Raw genomic sequence first — 20401 nt, forward strand, 5'->3', positions numbered from 1 at the left:
TACGTAGTTAAAAAACATATATATATATATATATATATATATATATATATATATATATATATATATCTATATATATAAAAATAAGTTGTCTGTCTGTCTGTGGATGGATGGATCAGGTGACGTCACCTGAAAAAACTGGATCAGGTGACGTCAAAACTGAAAAAACTAAAAAAAGGCAAAAACTACAAAAAAAAACTAAAAACTAATAAAAAATTTAAAAAAGCTAAAAAACTAAAAAAACTAAAAAAAGGCAAAAACTACAAAAAAAACTAAAAACTAATAAAAAAGCTAAGAAACTAAAAAAACTAAAAAAAGGCAAAAACTACAAAAAAAACTAAAAACTAATAAAAAAAATAAAAAAGCTAAAAAACTAAAAAAACTAAAATAACTAAAAAAAGGTAAAAAACTAAAAAAACTAAAAACTAAAAAAAACTAAAAAAAAAGGAAAAAACTGAAAAATAAGCTAAAATAATGGTAAAAAACCAATAAAAAACTAAAAAAAAAAACTGAAAAAACTAAAAAAAGGCAAAAACTACAAAAAAAACTAAAAACTAATAAAAAAAGTAAAAAAGCTAAAAAACTAAAATACTAAAAAAACTAAAAAAAGGTAAAAAACTAAAAAAAATAAAAAATTAAAAAAAACTAAAAAAAAGGAAAAAACTGAAAAATAAGCTAAAATAAAGGTAAAAACCAATAAAAAACTAAAAAGAAAAAAAGGAAAAAACTAAAAAAAATTTTCATCTAAAAAACTAAAAAAAACTAAAAAAGGTAAAAACTAAAAGAACTAAAAAAGAAAAAAATAAATGACGAAACTCAAAGAGAAAGCGACCAGGACAAAAGGAATGTTCGATTAGCAATCAACAAAGCACCGGGACACAGGGAGTATAAATGACGACCAGGACATAAGTAAAAAAAAAAAACTATCTATATATATAAAAATAAGTTGTCTGTGGATCTGTGGATCGTGGATCAGGTGACGTCACCTGAAAAAACTGGATCAGGTGACGTCAAAACTGAAAAAACTAAAAAAAGGCAAAAACTACAAAAAAAAACTAAAAACTAATAAAAAAAATAAAAAAGCTAAAAAACTAAAAAAACTAAAAAAAGGCAAAAACTACAAAAAAAACTAAAAACTAATAAAAAAGCTAAAAAACTAAAAAAACTAAAAAAAAAGGCAAAAACTACAAAAAAAACTAAAAACTGATAAAAAAAATAAAAAAGCTAAAAAACTAAAAAAACTAAAAAAACTAAAAAAAGGTAAAAAACTAAAAAAACTAAAAACTAAAAAAAACTAAAAAAAAGGAAAAAACTGAAAAATAAGCTAAAATAAAGGTAAAAACCAATAAAAAACTAAAAAAAAAACTGAAAAAACTAAAAAAAGGCAAAAACTACAAAAAAACTAAAAACTAATAAAAAAAGTAAAAAAGCTAAAAAACTAAAAAAACTAAAAAAACTAAAAAAACTAAAAAAAGGTAAAAAACTAAAAAAAATAAAAAATAAAAAAAAACTAAAAATAAAGGAAAAAACTGAAAAATAAGCTAACATAAAGGTAAAAACCAATAAAAAACTAAAAAGAAAAAAAGGAAAAAACTAAAAAAAATTTTCATCTAAAAAACTAAAAAAAACTAAAAAAGGTAAAAACTAAAAGAACTGAAAAAGAAAAAAATAAATGACGACACTCAAAGAGAAAGCGACCAGGACAAAAGGAATGTTCGATTAGCAATCAACAAAGCACCGGGAAACAGGGAGTATAAATGACGACCAGGACATAAGTAAAAAAAAAATTAACAAAACTAAAAAGAAAGGTAAAAACTACAAAAAAACTAAAAAGAAAAAAAAAACTAATAAAAAAACTAAAAAATCTAAAAATCTAAATAAACTAAAAAAGAAAAAAAAGGAAAAAAATAAAGGAGAAAAACAAAACTAAAAAACGAATGTATATACAGACCGGTACACCGGGATACAAATGACGACCGGGACACAGGGAATATAAATGACGACCGGGACACAGGGACACAACTACAACGGGGACACCGGGAGAAACAGGGGGATATAAATGACGACCGGGACAAAAAAACTAAAAAGAAAAAAAAACTAAAAACTAATAAAAAAACTAAAAAATCTAAAAATCTAAATAAGCTAAAAAAGAAAAAAAAAGGAAAAAAATAAAGGAGAAAAACAAAACTAAAAAACGAATGTATATACAGACCGGGACACCGGGATACAAATGACGACCGGGACACAGGGAATATAAATGACGACCGGGACACAGGGACACAACTACAACAGGGACACCGGGGGAAACAGGGGGATGTAAATGACGACCGGGACACCGGGACAGGGAATGGTCGATTAGCAATCACCATCAACAAAGCTCAAGGGCAATCATTAGAATCATGAGGTATAGATCTGAATACAGATTGTTTTCCCATGGACCATTATATGTTGCATGTTCAAGAGTCGGTAAACCTGACAATCTATTTATATGCAAAGACAATGGGACAGCAAAGAATGTTGTATATTCGCAAGTTTTACGTAGTTAAAACCATATATATATATATATATATATATATATATATATATATATATATATATATATATATATATATATATATATATATATATATATATATATATATATAATATATATATATATATATATATATATATATATATATATATATATATATATATATATATATATATATATATATATATATATATATATTCACAGGTGGGACATAGGGACACAACTACAATGGCGCGTAACTATTATGGCGCGTAACGACTTACGCGCGTGGGGGGGCTTGGGGGGGCGCGAAGCGCCCCCACCAACTAGGTGTTGGGGTGGCGCGAAGCGCCACCCCAACAGCTAGTATATATATATATATATATATATATATATATATATATATATATATATATATATATATATATATATATATATATATATATATATATATATATATATATATATATATATATATATATATATATATATATATATATATATATATCTATCTATATTCACAGGTGGGACATAGGGACACAACTACAATGGCGCGTAACTAATATGGCGCGTAACGACTTACGCGCGCGGGGGGGCTTGGGGGGGGGGCGCGAAGCGCCCCCACCAACTAGGTGTTGGGGTGGCGCGAAGCGCCCCCCCAACAGCTAGTATATATATATATATATATATATATATATATATATATATATATATATATATATATATATATATATATATATATATATATATATATATATATATATATATATATATATATATATATATGTTTTTAACTACGTAAAACTTGCGAATATACAACATTCTTTGCTGTCCCATTGTCTGTGAATGTCTCTTGAACATGCAACATATAATGGTCCATGGGAAAACAATCCGTATTCAGATCTATACCTCATGATTCTAATGATTGCCCTTGAGCTTTGTTGATGGTGATTGCTAATCGACCATTCCCTGAGTCACCATCGTCATTTATATATCCCCCTGTGCACCCCGGCGTCCCCTTTGTAGTTATGTCCCTGTGTCCCGGTCGTCATTTATATTCCCTGTGTCCCGGTCGTCATTTGTATCCCGGTGTTCCAGTCTGTGATTTCTCTTTGAGTGTCCCGGGCGTCATTTATATTCCTTGTGTCCCGGTGTCCCGGTCGTCATTTATATCCCCCTGTGCCCCCCGGCGTCCCCATTGTAGTTGTGTCCCTGTGTCCCGGTCGTCATTTATATTCCCTGTGTCCCGGTCGTCATTTGTATCCCGGTGTCCCGGTCTGTATATACATTCGTTTTTTAGTTTTGTTTTTCTCCTTTATTTTTTTCCTTTTTTCTTTTTTTTCTTTTTTAGTTTATTTAGATTTTTAGATTTTTTAGTTTTTTTATTAGTTTTTAGTTTTTTTGTAGTTTTTACCATTTTTTTAGTTTTTTTAGTTTTTTTTTTTACTTATGTCCTGGTCGTCATTTATACTCCCTGTGTCCCGGTCGTCATTTGTGTCTCGGTGCTTTGTTGATTGCTAATTTATATTATATTTATATTTATATTTTTTATATTTATTAATATTTTTTTAGTTTTCTTTTTCTCTTATTTTTCAGTTTTTTCCTTTTTTTTAGTTTTTTCTTTTTTAGTTTTTAGTTTTTTTTTGTTTTTTACCTTTTTTTAGTTTTTTTAGTTTTTTTAGTTTTTTAGCTTTTTTAGTTTTTTTATTAGTTTTTAGTTTTTTTTTTAGTTTTTGCCTTTTTTTAGTTTTTTCAGTTTTTTTTTAGTTTTTAGTTTTTTAACCTTTTTTTAGTTTTTTTTAGTTTTTTAGCTTTTTTAGTTTTTTTTCTTTTTAGTTTTTTTTGTAGTTTTTACCTTTTTTAGTTTTTTTTCTTCTTTTGTATTAGTGTGAAATAATTCAGACGTCATATGCGGACAAACACGACGTCACTCGACAGACAGACAGACAGACATAACCCACAAACAACTTATTTTTATATATATTTATTCATATTTTTTTAGTTTTCTTTTTCTCTTTTATTTTTCAGTTTTTTCCTTTTTTTTTAGTTTTTTTCTTTTTTAGTTTTTTTTAGTTTTTTACCTTTTTTAGTTTTTTTTAGTTTTTATTAGTTTTTTAGCTTTTTTAGTATTTTTATTAGTTTTTATTTTTTTTGTAGTTTTTGCCTTTTTTTATTTTTTTCAGTTTTTTTTTTAGTTATTAGATTTTTACCTTTTTTTAGTTTTTTTTTAGTTTTTTAGCTTTTTTAGTTTTTTTTTCTTTTTAGTTTTTTTTGTAGTTTTTACCTTTTTTAGTTTTTTTCTTCTTTTGTATTAGTGTGAAATAATTTAGTGTGACGTCACCTGATCCACAGATCCACAGATCCACACACAGACAACTTATTTTTATATATATAGATATATATATATATATATATATATATATATATATATATATATATATATATATATATATATATATATATATATATATATATATATATATATATATATATATACTAGCTGTTGGGGTGGCGCTTCGCGCCACCCCAACACCTAGTTGGTGGGGGCGCTTCGCGCCCCCCCCCCCAAGCCCCCCCGCGCGCGTAAGTCGTTACGCGCCATATTAGTTACGCGCCATTGTAGTTGTGTCTCTATGTCCCACCTGTGAATATAGATAGATATATATATACATATGTTTTTAACTACATAAAACTTGCGAATATACAACATTCTTTGCTGTCCCATTGTCTGTGCATATAAATAGATTGTCAGGTTTACCGACTCTTGAACATGCAACATATAATGGTCCATGGGAAAACAATCCGTATTCAGATCTATACCTCATGATTCTAATGATTGCCCTTGAGCTTTGTTGATGGTGATTGCTAATCGACCATTCCCTGTCCCGGTGTCCCGGTCGTCATTTATATCCCCCTGTACCCCCCGGCGTCCCCGTTGTAGTTGTGTCCCTGTGTCCTGGTCGTCATTTATATTCCCTGTGTCCCGGTCGTCATTTGTATCCCGGTGTCCCGGTCTGTATATACATTCGTTTTTTAGTTTTGTTTTTCTCCTTTATTTTTTTCCTTTTTTTTTCTTTTTTAGTTTATTTAGATTTTTAGATTTTTTAGTTTTTTTATTAGTTTTTAGTTTTTTTTTTTCTTTTTAGTTTTTTTGTAGTTTTTACCTTCTTTTTAGTTTTGTTAGTTTTTTTTTTACTTATGTCCTGGTCGTCATTTATACTCCCTGTGTCCCGGTGCTTTGTTGATTGCTAATCGAACATTCCTTTTGTCCTGGTCGCTTTCTCTTTGAGTGTCGTCATTTATTTATTTCTTTTTTAGTTCTTTTAGTTTTTACCTTTTTTAGTTTTTTAGTTTTTTTTTAGTTTTTAGTTTTTTTAGTTTTTTACCTTTTTTTAGTTTTTTTAGTTTTTTTAGTTTTTTAGCTTTTTTATTTTTTTATTAGTTTTTAGTTTTTTTTGTAGTTTTTGCCTTTTTTTAGTTTTTCAGTTTTTTTAAGTTTTTAGTTTTTTACCTTTTTTAGCCTAACCAAGATTTGAACCTGGGACCTTCATTCTCCGTTCTGACACCCTCTCTCACCGAGTGACTACTCCAGCATGTTCATTTTGGTGTTTTAAATGGTATATTATTAACCAAATTAATGTGTTTTACAATATACTAAGCATCGTCATAACAAAAATGACGACAACTAATTTCATGACGTCAGCCGAAACATGACGTCACCTGATCCACAGATCCACACACAGACAACTTATTTTTATATATATAGATATATATATATATATATATGTTTTTAACTACGTAAAACTTGCGAATATACAACATTCTTTGCTGTCCCATCGTCTGTGCATATAAATAGATTGTCAGGTTTACCGACTCTTGATCATGCAACGCATAATGGTCCATGGGAAAACAATCCGTATTCAGATCTATACCTCATGATTCTATTGATTGCCCTTGAGCTTTGTTGATGGTGATTGCTAATCGACCATTTCCTTTGTTGCCGTCGTCATTTATATATCCCCTTGTGCCCCCCGGCGTCCCCGTTGTAGTTGTGTTATATTCGTCAGGATATTGTAGGGCATCGTAGCATCGATGAGTTTAAGCAATTCTTGTCAACTGATTGTTTCGCCTATAAAGAATATTATCTCGAGGTAAGAACTGATGACTGACCACAATGATTGCCACTTTGTAGATAGTTGCGTATCAGGAGGCATCAATTCGATTGCTGTTTTTAAGCAGAAGCACTAAATTATTATTTTTGTGGAGAAGATGATATATATAAATATATATATATATATATATTTTCTTTTTAGTTTTTTTGTAGTTTTTACCTTTTTTAGTTTTTTTCTTCTTTTGTATTAATGCTAAAGCCAAGGTTCAAACCTGGAGCCTCTCGGACCTAGAACCTGAAAGATAACGCTTTACCAACTCAGCTACTTCGGCGTGAATACATTCGTTTTGAGCAGCTTCCTCGGGTGTTGCCATTGTAGGTTCTTCAGTCATTTTACAATTAGAAATTTCTCTTTCAACGGTCTTCTTACAATTAAAAATTTGTCTTTGAGCGATATTCTTAAATACCTGTGTCCTGGTCGTCATTTATATTGCCTGTGTCCCGGTCGTCATTTGTGTCCCGGTATTCCAGTCTGTAATTTCTCCTTGAGTGTCCCGGTCGTTATTTATATTCCCTCTGTCCCGGTCGTCATTTGTGTCCCGGTCTGTAATTTCTCTTTGAGTGTTTTTTCTTTTTAGTATTTTTTAGTTTATTTACATTTTTTCTTTTTTCAGTTTTCTTATTTTTCAGCTTCAGTATGAAATACATATCGCCGAACCTTTGTTTTTTTAACTAAAATCTGGTAGGCATTGATGACCTTATCCAAGTCAAGATCCCAAACCCAATCATCATCGCTATCATTTTCAGTTTTGATATGTTTTGACTCTCGCTGTCCAGGTGGATCTTCATCTAACTGCGCGGTTTTGCGTTCTTTAGCCTCAAGCCTGTTTCCTTGCTGTTCTTTTGATTCCTCGGCACGCTTTCTTTTCGGACTTTCTCTATCAGCAGGAAGTTTTTTGGCATAGACTCTTTGAGCATCTTCATCGGCTTTTGCCATTGTAAGTTCATCAGTCATTTTAAACTTAAACATTAATAGATTTCTACGTGAACATATATGTCTTAAATATCTTTAATGACGTCACCGTCATAGCAAAAATGACGACAATTAACTTCATGACGCCAGTCGACACAGAAAAATGACGTCACCTGATCCACAGACAGACAACTTATTTTTATATATATAGATAGATATAATTCTAAAATTGTCAGGTAATTTTCTATTTTGAAATAAAAACTAAAAATTATTGCTCAGACAACATAAATATTTTTGATATTTACATAATAGCTTTAGTGGTTCTGGACTGAAAACTAAATATGCTAATCAAATTGGGAATTGCAATCTTTTAGGTTGAAAAGGCAGATCCATTGGAATCATGAGAATGCGTGGAATAAGAAAAGCATCACCCTCAAAAGGCCCTGTCAAGATTGTTGCCTCTATTACGTTATAACAGACATAACACGTCATTTGTGTCCCGGTGTCCCGGTCTGTAGTTTCGTTAGTCAACAAACATGACGTCAGACGACAAACAACTTCATGACGACATACAGCTCAATCCTTATAATGACGTCAGTCGAAAAACATGACGTCAGTCGACATACAAACATGACGTCAGTCGACAGACGGACAAACAACTTATTTTTATATATATAGAAGATATATATATATATATATATGTATATATATATATATATATATATATATATATATATATATATATATATATATATATATATATATATATATATATATATATATATATATATATATATATATATATATATATATATATATATATATATATATATATATATATATATATATATATATATATATATATATATATATATATATATATATATATATATATATATATATATATATATAAATAAGTTGTCTATGTGTGTGGGTCTGTCGGGTGACGTCATGTTTGTGTGTTGACTGACGTCATGTTTGTCGACTGACGACATTACAGACCGGGACATCGGGACACAAATGACGACCGGGACACCTGCACATCTTCTATATATTTAAAAATAAGTTGTCTGTGTGTATGTGGGTCTGTCGGGTGATGTCATGTTTGTGTGTTGACTGACGTCATGTTTGTCGACTGACGAAATTACAGACCAGGACATCGGGACACAAATGACGACCGGGACACCGGCAAGCACCGGGACACAAATGACAACCGGGACACAGGGAGTATAAATGACGACCAGGACATAAGTAAAAAAAACTAAAATACCTAAAAAAAAAAGGTAAAAACTACAAAAAAACTAAAAAGAAAAAAAACTAAAAACTAATATAAAAACTAAAAAAGCAAAAAAACTAAGAATACTAAAACAAAGAAAAAAAGGAAAAAAAGGAAAATAAAGGAGAAAAACAAAACTAAAAAAAATAAAAATAAAAAAAAACTAAAAAGAAAAAAGAAAAAAACTAAAAAAACTAAAAAAAAAGTAAAAACCAAAAAAAAAACTAAAAAGAAAAAAGGAGAAAAATACAAAAAATTATTTCATCATATACCATTTCAAAAACGAATGGATATACAGACCGGGACACCGGAATACAAATGACGACCGGGACACAGGGAATATAAATGACGACCGGCACACAGGGACACAACTACAACGGGGACGCCGGGGAACACACGGGGATATATAAATGACGAAGGGGACACAGGGAATGTTCGATTAACAATCACCATCAACAAAACTCAAGGGCAGTCATTAGAATCATGAGGTATCACTAAAAAAACTAAAAAAAGGTAAAAAACTAAAAAATAAAAAAAAAGACCAATTCAAAAACGAATATATATACAGACCGGGACACCGGGACACAAATGACGACCGAGACACCGGGACACAAGGAATATAAATGACGCCCAGGACACACAAAGAGAAATCAAAGACTGGGACACCGGGACACAAATGACGACCGGGACACAGGGAATATAAATGACGACCTGGACACAGGGACACAACTACAACGGGGACGCCGGGGGGCACAGGGGGATATATAAATGACGACGGCGACACAGGGAATGGTCGATTAGCAATCACCATCAACAAAGCTTTTACGTAGTTAAAAACATATATATATATATATATATATATATATATATATATATATATATATATATATATATATATATATATATATATATATATATATATATATATATATATATATATATATATATATATATATTATATATATATTCACAGGTGGGACATAGGGACACAACTACAATGGCGCGTAACTAATATGGTGCGTAACGACTTACGCGCGCGGGGGGCTTGGGGGGCGCGAAGCGCTCCCACCAACTAGGTTCTCGGGGGGCGATATATATATATCTTCTATATATATAAAAATAAGTTGTCTGTCTGTGGATGGATCAGGTGACGTCACCTGAAAAAACTGGATCAGGTGACGTCAAAACTGAAAAAACTAAAAAAAGGCAAAAACTACAAAAAAAACTAAAAACTAATAAAAAAAATAAAAAAGCTAAAAAACTAAAAAAACTAAAAAAAGGCAAAAACTACAAAAAAAACTAAAAACTAATAAAAAAGCTAAAAAACTAAAAAACTAAAAAAAAAGGCAAAAACTACAAAAAACTAAAAACTAATAAAAAAAATAAAAAAGCTAAAAAACTAAAAAAACTAAAAAAAGGTAAAAAACTAAAAAAACTAAAAACTAAAAAAAACTAAAAAAAAGGAAAAAACTGAAAAATAAGCTAAAATAAAGGTAAAAACCAATAAAAAACTAAAAAAAACTGAAAAAACTAAAAAAAAGGCAAAAACTACAAAAAAACTAAAAACTAATAAAAAAAGTAAAAAAGCTAAAAAACTAAAAAAACTAAAAAAAACTAAAAAAAGGTAAAAAACTAAAAAAAAAATAAAAAATAAAAAAAAACTAAAAAAAGGAAAAAACTGAAAAATAAGCTAAAATAAAGGTAAAAACCAATAAAAAACTAAAAAAAAAACTGAAAAAACTAAAAAAAGGCAAAAACTACAAAAAAAACTAAAAACTAATAAAAAAAGTAAAAAAGCTAAAAAACTAAAAAAACTAAAAAAACTAAAAAAAGGTAAAAAACTAAAAAAAATTAAAAATAAAAAAAAAACTAAAAAAAAGGAAAAAACTGAAAAATAAGCTAAAATAAAGGTAAAAACCAATAAAAAACTAAAAAGAAAAAAAGGAAAAAACTAAAAAAAATTTTCATCTAAAAATAAAAAAAACTAAAAAAGGTAAAAACTAAAAGAACTAAAAAAGAAAAAAATAAATGACGACACTCAAAGAGAAAGCGACCAGGACAAAAGGAATGTTCGATTAGCAATCAACAAAGCACCGGGACACAGGGAGTATAAATGACGACCAGGACATAAGTAAAAAAAAAAAACTAACAAAACTAAAAAGAAGGTAAAAACTACAAAAAAACTAAAAAGAAAAAAAAACTAAAAACTAATAAAAAAACTAAAAAATCTAAAAATCTAAATAAACTAAAAAAGAAAAAAAAAAGGAAAAAAATATAGGAGAAAAACAAAACTAAAAAACGAATGTATATACAGACCGGGACACCGGGATACAAATGACGACCGGGACACAGGGAATATAAATGACGACCGGGACACAGGGACACAACTACAACGGGGACACCGGGGGAAACAGGGGGATATAAATGACGACCGGGACACCGGGACAGGGAATGGTCGATTAGCAATCACCATCAACAAAGCTCAAGGGCAATCATTAGAATCATGAGGTATAGATCTGAATACAGATTGTTTTCCCATGGACCATTATATGTTGCATGTTCAAGAGTCGGTAAACCTGACAATCTATTTATATGCAAAGACAATGGGACAGCAAAGAATGTTGTATATTCGCAAGTTTTACGTAGTTAAAACCATATATATATATATATATATATATATATATATATATATATATATATATATATATATATATATATATATATATATATCTATATTCACAGGTGGGACATAGGGACACAACTACAATGGCGCGTAACTATTATGGCGCGTAACGACTTACGCGCGCGGGGGGGCTTGGGGGGGGCGCGAAGCGCCCCCACCAACTAGGTGTTGGGGTGGCGCGAAGCGCCACCCCAACAGCTAGTATATATATAAAATAACATATGTATCGACAGAATTTCATTTCTACAGTGGCTTCAAATGTCAGCAGTATGGCCTCAATGGATTTAATGGCAATGTGAACAATGGGCAAATCCAGTAGCTTAGTACTCTTTTTCGAAGACTATGAAACCCAAAAGAAAAAGCTAATTGACAAATTCAAATAACTCTATTTAATTTTTCTTTTAAAAATATTCAAAAGAATAGTAAAGCTATTTTAGATCCAAGAACTATAAAAAAAAAAAAAAAAAAAATCAAGCTCCAAATTGTGCAAATTTAGTGGTTAATCGTAATTTTTTGGCAAAGTAGGAAAAACAACATTGGCTAAGAATTACCGAAGTCAGCCTTAACAAAAACAGGTTCTTCACTTATAGAAGGTTCATAACCATGAGTGAAAAAAAAAATGATAAGGACTTGGACCCTTGACATTTTGATTTGACATCCAACGCTCTACTGGTCGAATCGCGAAGTCTGGTAATCCAATTTAATCGATAGATTTTTGCAGGATTCTAATTGCGTATCCCTTTTCCCAACCACAACCCTTTTCCCAAGAACTATGGAGGGTCACTTCATCACCAAAAGCATAGTTATTGGGCCTTTTAAATATTTTGAAAAAAAGCGGATATCCCAAAATTTTGATCGGACAACCTAGGGGGAAGGATGCCTTTTGGGAAGGGGGTTAGCTGCCCTCCAGTCTTTTTGATCACTTAAAAAGGGTACTAGCAATTTTAATTTTTGTTCAAATGAGCCATTTACCATATCTCTATGATGTTCTGGTAACTACAATAAAGTGATTTTCTTTGTTTTTCAATGTGGAGGAACGTGACTACCCCTACACACGGTTTTTTTATCACTATGATTCCAATCTTGCCGTTTTTAATTTGATCTGACGCCGTTTTCGAGGGATTTGGGCTCTTTCTCAAAACAACCTTAAATTTGTTTTCGCAATAAACTTTCATGTTTAAGATTAACAGATATAATAGTTTTCATTCCTCAATAAGTGTCTGATGGCAATTATTTCAATAAAGCAAGCTTTTTTCAAAATGTGTTTTTCAAGTTTTGGTCGCCATTGGCTGCAACTAGCTATTTACTACATTGTACCTACTGCTTCAACCATGATAACCAGCAGTGCTCTTGGTAGCTTAGCTACCAAGAGCAAGGTGCTGCTGACTGATTTTTGTATGTATTTTAAAATAATTCATTATATTACTACTACATTTAGTGGTTTGATACAATCAACAAGGCTTAGAAAGTGATTTTTTTTTCGAATTACTTATGACACTGTTAATGACTTGACAAATACCTATGGTTTTGATTAAGTGACTGATTTAATATTGTCCCTTCAGTATATAACATTAGTTGACATCTAAATAGAATTACACATAAAAAATAAGAAAAAATAACAAAATTAAATAGCTGAGAAAAACAAAGATAATGTCAGCCAGTGAACAGCCAATGGCCAGTGTGCTTGGTGGAGGTCCTTTCCAAAATATCTGCCCGTGTCATTTTTGCTTCTATTCTATGCGCTGCCTGACATCTCTCTCTTTTTTCTCGGCTATTTAATTTTTTTTCATGTTTTTTCCTTGTTCGTCATACGTAGTTGACATTTAACAGTGGGGGTCTCAAAAATGACACCGTTTTTAAAAAGTATTTTAACTTGTAAAATGCGAGCAATCCCTGACAAGATTAATGCTTAAAATGAGTTGTAAAAAGATAAAAAAAGACGTTTGAATATTTTAGCTTCATATTTGGTTAGTTGCTTTAACTATCAACGAGAAAAAAAAAGAAAATCTCATATCTCGCATTTCGTCACCATTACCAGTTATTACAAAATAATTAGAATAAGATTTACTTGTTGGGACAAAAATAAGGAGAAATGCCATTCTTCTTTAAGAGATTAAATAATAAAACTAGGTTTAAGTTTTTTCTTCAACTGAAAGTAGAGAGCAGCATTAAGACCGCTTAGAATAGAATCGAAAGAATTATGAGAGCCTTGGTTACGAAATCCTTATGTCGTTGCAGACGTTTTTTTTTTTTTTTTTTTAATTTTTATATGCTCTACTGACATAATAATTGCTACAGTCAAATGGTATTGGATAAACCCCTCACTGGCGAGTAACATTTTATTTTTACCAGAATTTCAGAAATTCATTATCTTAAAATTACTAGTAGAGGCTAAATACAGATTATTTTGTGTGCTAACTGTTTTTTAAATTCGTAGTAATTTCTGGAATATATGCAAAGTACGTCATATTTGAAGGCTCATCAGGAGCCTCACATAGTGAGGTTTTATTTTTTGTATTTTTTTAAGGTCGCATTTTACTGTGAGTCTTATACTGTGTTTTACTAAAGACAGCCCTTGGATAAAGAACCAAAATATTAATTTAAGGTTTGAGAAAGTTAAACTCTCTTAGAAATCCCCTATTGTTTTACTTGTGGTTTGTTTTTATGATGGAAAGTCCGTTTTGTCATCCCCGTTATTTAATTCCGACCCCGCTAAAAATTTCCCCTGAAATATCTCCATATGCAAAATTGAGTCACCAAAGAGAAAGTCAGACAAATAAAAATAATTTCGTATATAAATTCTAGTAAATTTTCCGAGTGTGAAGTTTCCCCTGGAAAGTTTACCCCCAAAAAACTTGCCTATCAACGGTAAATTATCTCCGTGGAAAATACTCTTTGCAGAAATCCCCCCCTTCCCGAAAAAGTTCTGTATACTTCTCAATCACAAACACTAAATGTAAACAATTGGAAATTTTCATAGTTTACAGCCCTTTCCAAAGGGGCTGCGGGGTCTTATACCATCCCCAGAGAGGTAGTTGTTGGACATTTCAGCTAAGTTTTACAAAATGGCTATCTCGAAATTTTTATCAGATGATTTTGGGGAAAAAGGTGGGGTAAAAGGGGGTTAGTGCCCCTCTAATCTCTTTGGCCACTTGAAAAGGAACTAAAACTTTTAATTTTGTTCAAACGAGCCCTCTCCCGATATTCTAAAACTATTGGTTCAATCCGATCCCCTGAAAAAAAAATACAAAATTCCACATTTTAGCAGAAGGGGGCTTGAAACTTTTAGAGTTGGGTTCTCTGATATGCTGATTCTGATCGTACAGTTTTTATGAAGATTTCTTATCTTTTTTGGGGTATTTCCCCCTTTTTGAGAATTATGCCCATTTTCTCGGGCTCATAGCATTTGATGGGTAACATTAAGCTTAATGAATTTCATACATTTTGAAATAGCATAAAAAACTAATTCTTTTGATGTGTCAATGTTGTAATAATTTTGTAATAATTTGTAATAATGTAATAATTTTGATGGATAATTTTCTTGAATTTCGGCGGGAATTAAAGCTATTTCGCCTTAATATTTATGGTTTTGATAGTTGAGTGGACCTCAAGTGGAGCCAAGATGTTGGTTTTGTTCTAGGCAATACTGGTCAAGTGGTTTTAGTTTCTTTTTGATTTGTCTTTTTTGAAGTGTAATTCCGTATCCATTGAATTGCAGGGTAATTGAATTTTTTTTCTTCTTTTCTTTTCTTTTTCTTTTCCTTTTTTTTCTTTTTTCTTTTCTTCTTCTTTTTCGTATTGTTTTTATTTGTATTAGGGTTGTAAGCCCAAACAAGCTTTGCTTCGGGCCATTTGCTTGTTTTGTTTTGTTATTTATATTAATAAACCCATCTTTTTCGCTCTCTCTCTCAATTGTTACCAAAATTTCCTTCCTACCGATTCGGTTACTATCTGGCCGACTCGCTCCTTACTTACAGTGTGTACCTACGATCTGTTTGATTGAAATTTTAAAAATATTAAGGTTTATGTGCCTTCATTTGAATCAACTGTAAAGTTTGTATTGGTCGTGAAGAAAATAAGGGTAAGGTTTAGTTTAGAAAGCCAAAATAGAATTCAACAGTTCTTGCATTTCATTATTCTAGGCTTTAGTTTCTATAAGAAAAAAGCCTTACTTAAAGAAAAGAGCGATAAGAAAAGATCTTATATTAAAAAATCTTAAAAATGTCTCACAAAATCTTAAAACCATTTTAATTTTCCGCTTCTGTATTATAACTAGGACGTTAAAACCAGAGGCGGTTCTAGGCTTGGGTAGGGGGGGGGGCAGTTTTTCTGATAGTCTGCATTAGATTAATTTTATTTATATATTATAATTTTAATTTAACTAATGCTAGTTATATAAGAAAAGCGTCACTATTGTGTCAATGATATCTATAATTCTTCTTCTATAATATTTTTTCTATAATAAATTTTTCTATAATATTCTTCTATAATATCTATAATAATTCTATCTTCTTCTATATTATTTTCTTCTATAAGAAAAGCGTCACTATTGTGTCAATGATATCTATAATTCTTCTTCTATAATATTTTTTCTATAATAAATTTTTCTATAATATTCTTCTATAATATCTATAATAATTCTATCTTCTTCTATATTATTTTCTTCTATAAGAAAAGCGTCACTATTGTGTCAATGATATCTATAATTCTTCTTCTATAATATTTTTTCTATAATAAATTTTTCTATAATATTCTTCTATAATATCTATAATAATTCTATCTTCTTCTATATTATTTTCTTCTATAAGAAAAGCGTCACTATTGTGTCAATGATATCTATAATTCTTCTTCTATAATATTTTTTCTATAATAAATTTTTCTATAATATTCTTCTATAATATCTATAATAATTCTATCTTCTTCTATATTATTTTCTTCTATAAGAAAAGCGTCACTATTGTGTCAATGATATCTATAATTCTTCTTCTATAATATTTTTTCTATAATAAATTTTTCTATAATATTCTTCTATAATATCTATAATAATTCTATCTTCTTCTATATTATTTTCTTCTATAAGAAAAGCGTCACTATTGTGTCAATGATATCTATAATTCTTCTTCTATAATATTTTTTCTATAATAAATTTTTCTATAATATTCTTCTATAATATCTATAATAATTCTATCTTCTTCTATATTATTTTCTTCTATAAGAAAAGCGTCACTATTGTGTCAATGATATCTTGCCAATAAAGCCTTACTTAAACACCTCTTTTCATCAATCAGTGACCTCGTTAAAGCTACCTTCGTATGTTAAATGACGTGCGTTCCAAAATTGTGGTCATAATTTCGAAAAACCTGTAGGTGCCAACTATTATCTGTCAACTTGCAAAATTTCGGTTTCACATCACAAATGAAGCAGGCTAATTGATGAATTTACTTATATAATTATTTCATAATAGAAATCAGATATATGATCTCAAACAACAATTCATCATACCAGCAATGCGATAGTCGTAACTAAGTTTTATTGAAAGCAATGACTGAAAAGAACCATAGCCATACCGGTCGATAAAAAAGCCGAAATTTTTGAATAGCATTAGTTAAATTAAAATTATAATATATAAATAAAAATAATCTAATGCAGGATATCAGAAAAACTGCCACCCCCCCCCCTACCCAAGCCTAGAACCGCCTCTGGTTTTAACGTCCTAGTTATAATACAGAAGCGGAAAATTAAAATGGTTTTAAGATTTTGTGAGACATTTTTAAGATTTTTTAAGACAGATTTTTTTAAGACATGGTTTAAGGTTTTAAGACATTTTTTAAGATTATATCAACGCTAATATGTTCCAAACTATTGTCGAATTATATCTTTGCCAGATTCATTTGACATAGGGGGAAACTGTGGCTCAAAATTTCTATGTTTGATAACTAAAAAAGAAAAGAAAAAAAGAGAAAAGCCTCAAACTCTTGACTCAAGGTCAATCACAAATTTGATACTTGGACTTTGAAATGAACGTTGATCAACTTTAAGAACAGGATGCTCTATTGGCGTTGTAGTCTTACGTAATTTGATTTTATCGTCAAGTATAACGATAATGTGGCCCGCATAATTTTAGTGACCAGTTGAAATGGTCTGTTTAAGGGTCATTCATAATAAGACTTTACTAATACTAAGGTATATTTAGCTCTACTTGAGCCAATTAAGTTTATGATAAAAAAAAATTGATTGGTTGTGTAAGATTCTACAAATAATTCTGATAGGGTTACATCTTGAATTTAGCACCATCTCACCGTGAACAAGACATTTAGTGAACAAGACACCGTGAACAAGACACCGTGAACAAGACATATTAGGACTTCTCTTATGAGATAATATTAGAACTTGTTATTAACGACTTCTCTTAGATAACTTCGAAGACCACACTGCCTTTCCATGACGAAAGGAAAACAGTTCAAAATAGGGATGATACCTTTTTATTGACAGTGAATAGATATAAAATTGTTTAACTGGATATTTCGAACACATATACAGTGTTCATCATCAGCAGTAAAACTAAAAGACTTGAATAAAATCCCGTTAAATCCAGTTAAATAATTTTATATCTATTCACTGTCAATAAAAAGGTATCATCCATATTTTGAACTGTTTTACTTTTGACTTCTCTTAGCTTCAACGAGATTAGCAGATAGCTAACTAAAAGAGTTTCAAACAGTTCGTCGTAACGAACTGTAAGTAAGGAGTAACCCGGCTCAATAGTAACCGAAACTTTAAGAAACGGAATTTTAAAACCAACAGGAACATCAAAAGAATTGTCTTATTATGCTGATTTCAAGTTTATAAGTTTTATTAAGTTTAGTCTTATCCATCAAAGGTTATGATCCTAAGAAAATTTGCCTGATTTTCAATAAAAAGAGAAAACATCCCATAAAAGTCGTAGAATCTCAATCAAAATCACACTATCAGATTCAGCGTACCAGAAAGCTTCTACTGTAGAGGTTTTAGGCTCTTATCTGCAATTAAACAAAAAAAACAATTTTTTTAACTGAAAGTAAGGAGCGACATTAAAACTTAAAACGAACAAAATTACTCCGTATATGAAAGGGTTGTTCCCTCCTCAACACTCCACTCTTTACACTAAAGTTTGAGTCTTTCTCTCAAATCTACTTTTTAAAACAGTAAAAAACTTTAGCGTAAAGAGCGGGGCGTTGAGAGGGAACAGCCCCTTTCATATACCGAGTAATTTCTGTTTGTTTCCAGTTTTAATGTCGCTCCTTACTTCCAGTTAAAAAAAAAACTTGTTTTTTTATTTAATTTTTGAACGTTTTTGAATTAATGCATGTTTTGATTTTGGCTCTCCGCACATGAATACTTAAAACAAATTTTGCATATTAATTTTTAGGGCTAAATGGCTTTCTCTTAATTTTGATTGGAGGATTTTGAGAAAAAAGGGGTGGGGGAAGAGACCTAGTTGCCCTTCAATCTTTGTTTATTTATCTACCGAACTAGAACTTTTGATTTTCTTATGAACGTTTTTATTAGTGAAAAATATACGTAACTTACGAATTAACTTATGTAACAAACTTCTATACTCGTATATTATTATTACGTATATGAGGGGGTTTTCCCCCTCTTTAATGCCTTGTTCTTTCCACTAAAGCTTAAATTTTGTCCCAATTCCTTAAGAATGACCCCTGAATCACAAAGACTGAGTTGAAATTACTAAATGAATAGTTGAAATTACTAAAAATATTTTAGCGTGAAAAGCAGGTATTTAGGATGAGATGAACACCTCATATGTATAATAATTTCTGTTCGTTTTGTTTTAATGCTGCTCCTTACTTTCAGTTGAAAAAACAGTTTCATATTTATTTTTTCATTGTTTTTCTTTTGTTTTAAATAATGAAAATCCTGCGCCCCTTCGTGGAAATTCTCTTCTCCCACGAAAAGATCCTCCATGGAAAGATCCTCCCACGTAACCCCCTCCCCTCAACCTTTTCCCAAATCAAGAAAAAAATCCCGTGAAAAAGTATGTACACTTCCCAATAACCATTACTATATGCAAATACTGGTCAAAATTTGTAACTTACAGCCTCTCCCCCGGGGACTGTGAGAGAGTAAGCCGTCCCTAAAAGCATATTTATCTGGCTTTTTGACTATGCTGAACAAAATGGCTGTCTTAAAATTTTGATCCGTTGACTTTGGACAAAAATGAGCGTGAGAGGGGGTCTCGGTGCCCTTCAATTTTTTGGTCACTTAAAAAGGGCACTAGACCTATTAATTACCGTTAGAATGAGCCCTCTCGCAATATTTAGGACCACTGGGTCGATACGATCACCCCTGAAAAAAAATAAACATGCACCCGTAATCGGTCTTTTGACAAAAATTACGAAATTTGACATAATTGTAGATAGGAGCTTGACAATTCTACAGTAGGGTTCTCTGATGCACTGAATGCGATGGTGTTATTAATTCGTTAAGATTCTCTGACTTTTAGGGGGTGTTTCCCCCTATTTCCCGAAATAGGAAACATTTTCTCAGGCTCTTAACTTTTGATAAGTAAGACTAAATTTGATGAAACTTATATATTAAAAATCAGCATAAAAATCTGATTCTTTTGATGTATCTATTAGCATCAAACCATTTTTTAGAGTTTCGTTTACTATTGAGCCGGTCGCTCCTTACTACAGTACGTTATTGGGAATATTGGGAGAGCCCTCTTTCGAATGGAAATAAAAAATAAATCTAGAGCCCTTTCTGAGTGACCAAAAAGATTGAAGGGCAACTAGGCTTCCTCCCACACCCTTTTTCTCAAAATCCTCCGATCAAATTTTTGAGGTAGC

At 30.6% G+C, this 20401-nt stretch overlaps 1 protein-coding gene and 1 long non-coding RNA gene across 6 annotated transcripts in view; one reads left to right on the top strand and one right to left on the bottom strand.

Moving 5' to 3' along the window:
- Window positions 1-2192, top strand: part of LOC136033620 (uncharacterized) — a 4520-nt gene extending 2328 nt beyond the window's left edge. Inside the window, exon 2 of the long non-coding RNA XR_010618976.1 lies at window positions 1635-2192. This is a non-coding gene — a long non-coding RNA (uncharacterized LOC136033620). The remainder of the gene's footprint in view (window positions 1-1634) is intronic.
- The window catches only part of LOC136033622 (uncharacterized), a 193968-nt gene that overhangs the window by 110023 nt on the left and 63544 nt on the right, over window positions 1-20401 (bottom strand). The window lies entirely within an intron of this gene.

Source organism: Artemia franciscana, chromosome 12 (assembly GCF_032884065.1).
Source record: "Artemia franciscana chromosome 12, ASM3288406v1, whole genome shotgun sequence".
NCBI lineage: Eukaryota > Metazoa > Arthropoda > Branchiopoda > Anostraca > Artemiidae > Artemia > Artemia franciscana.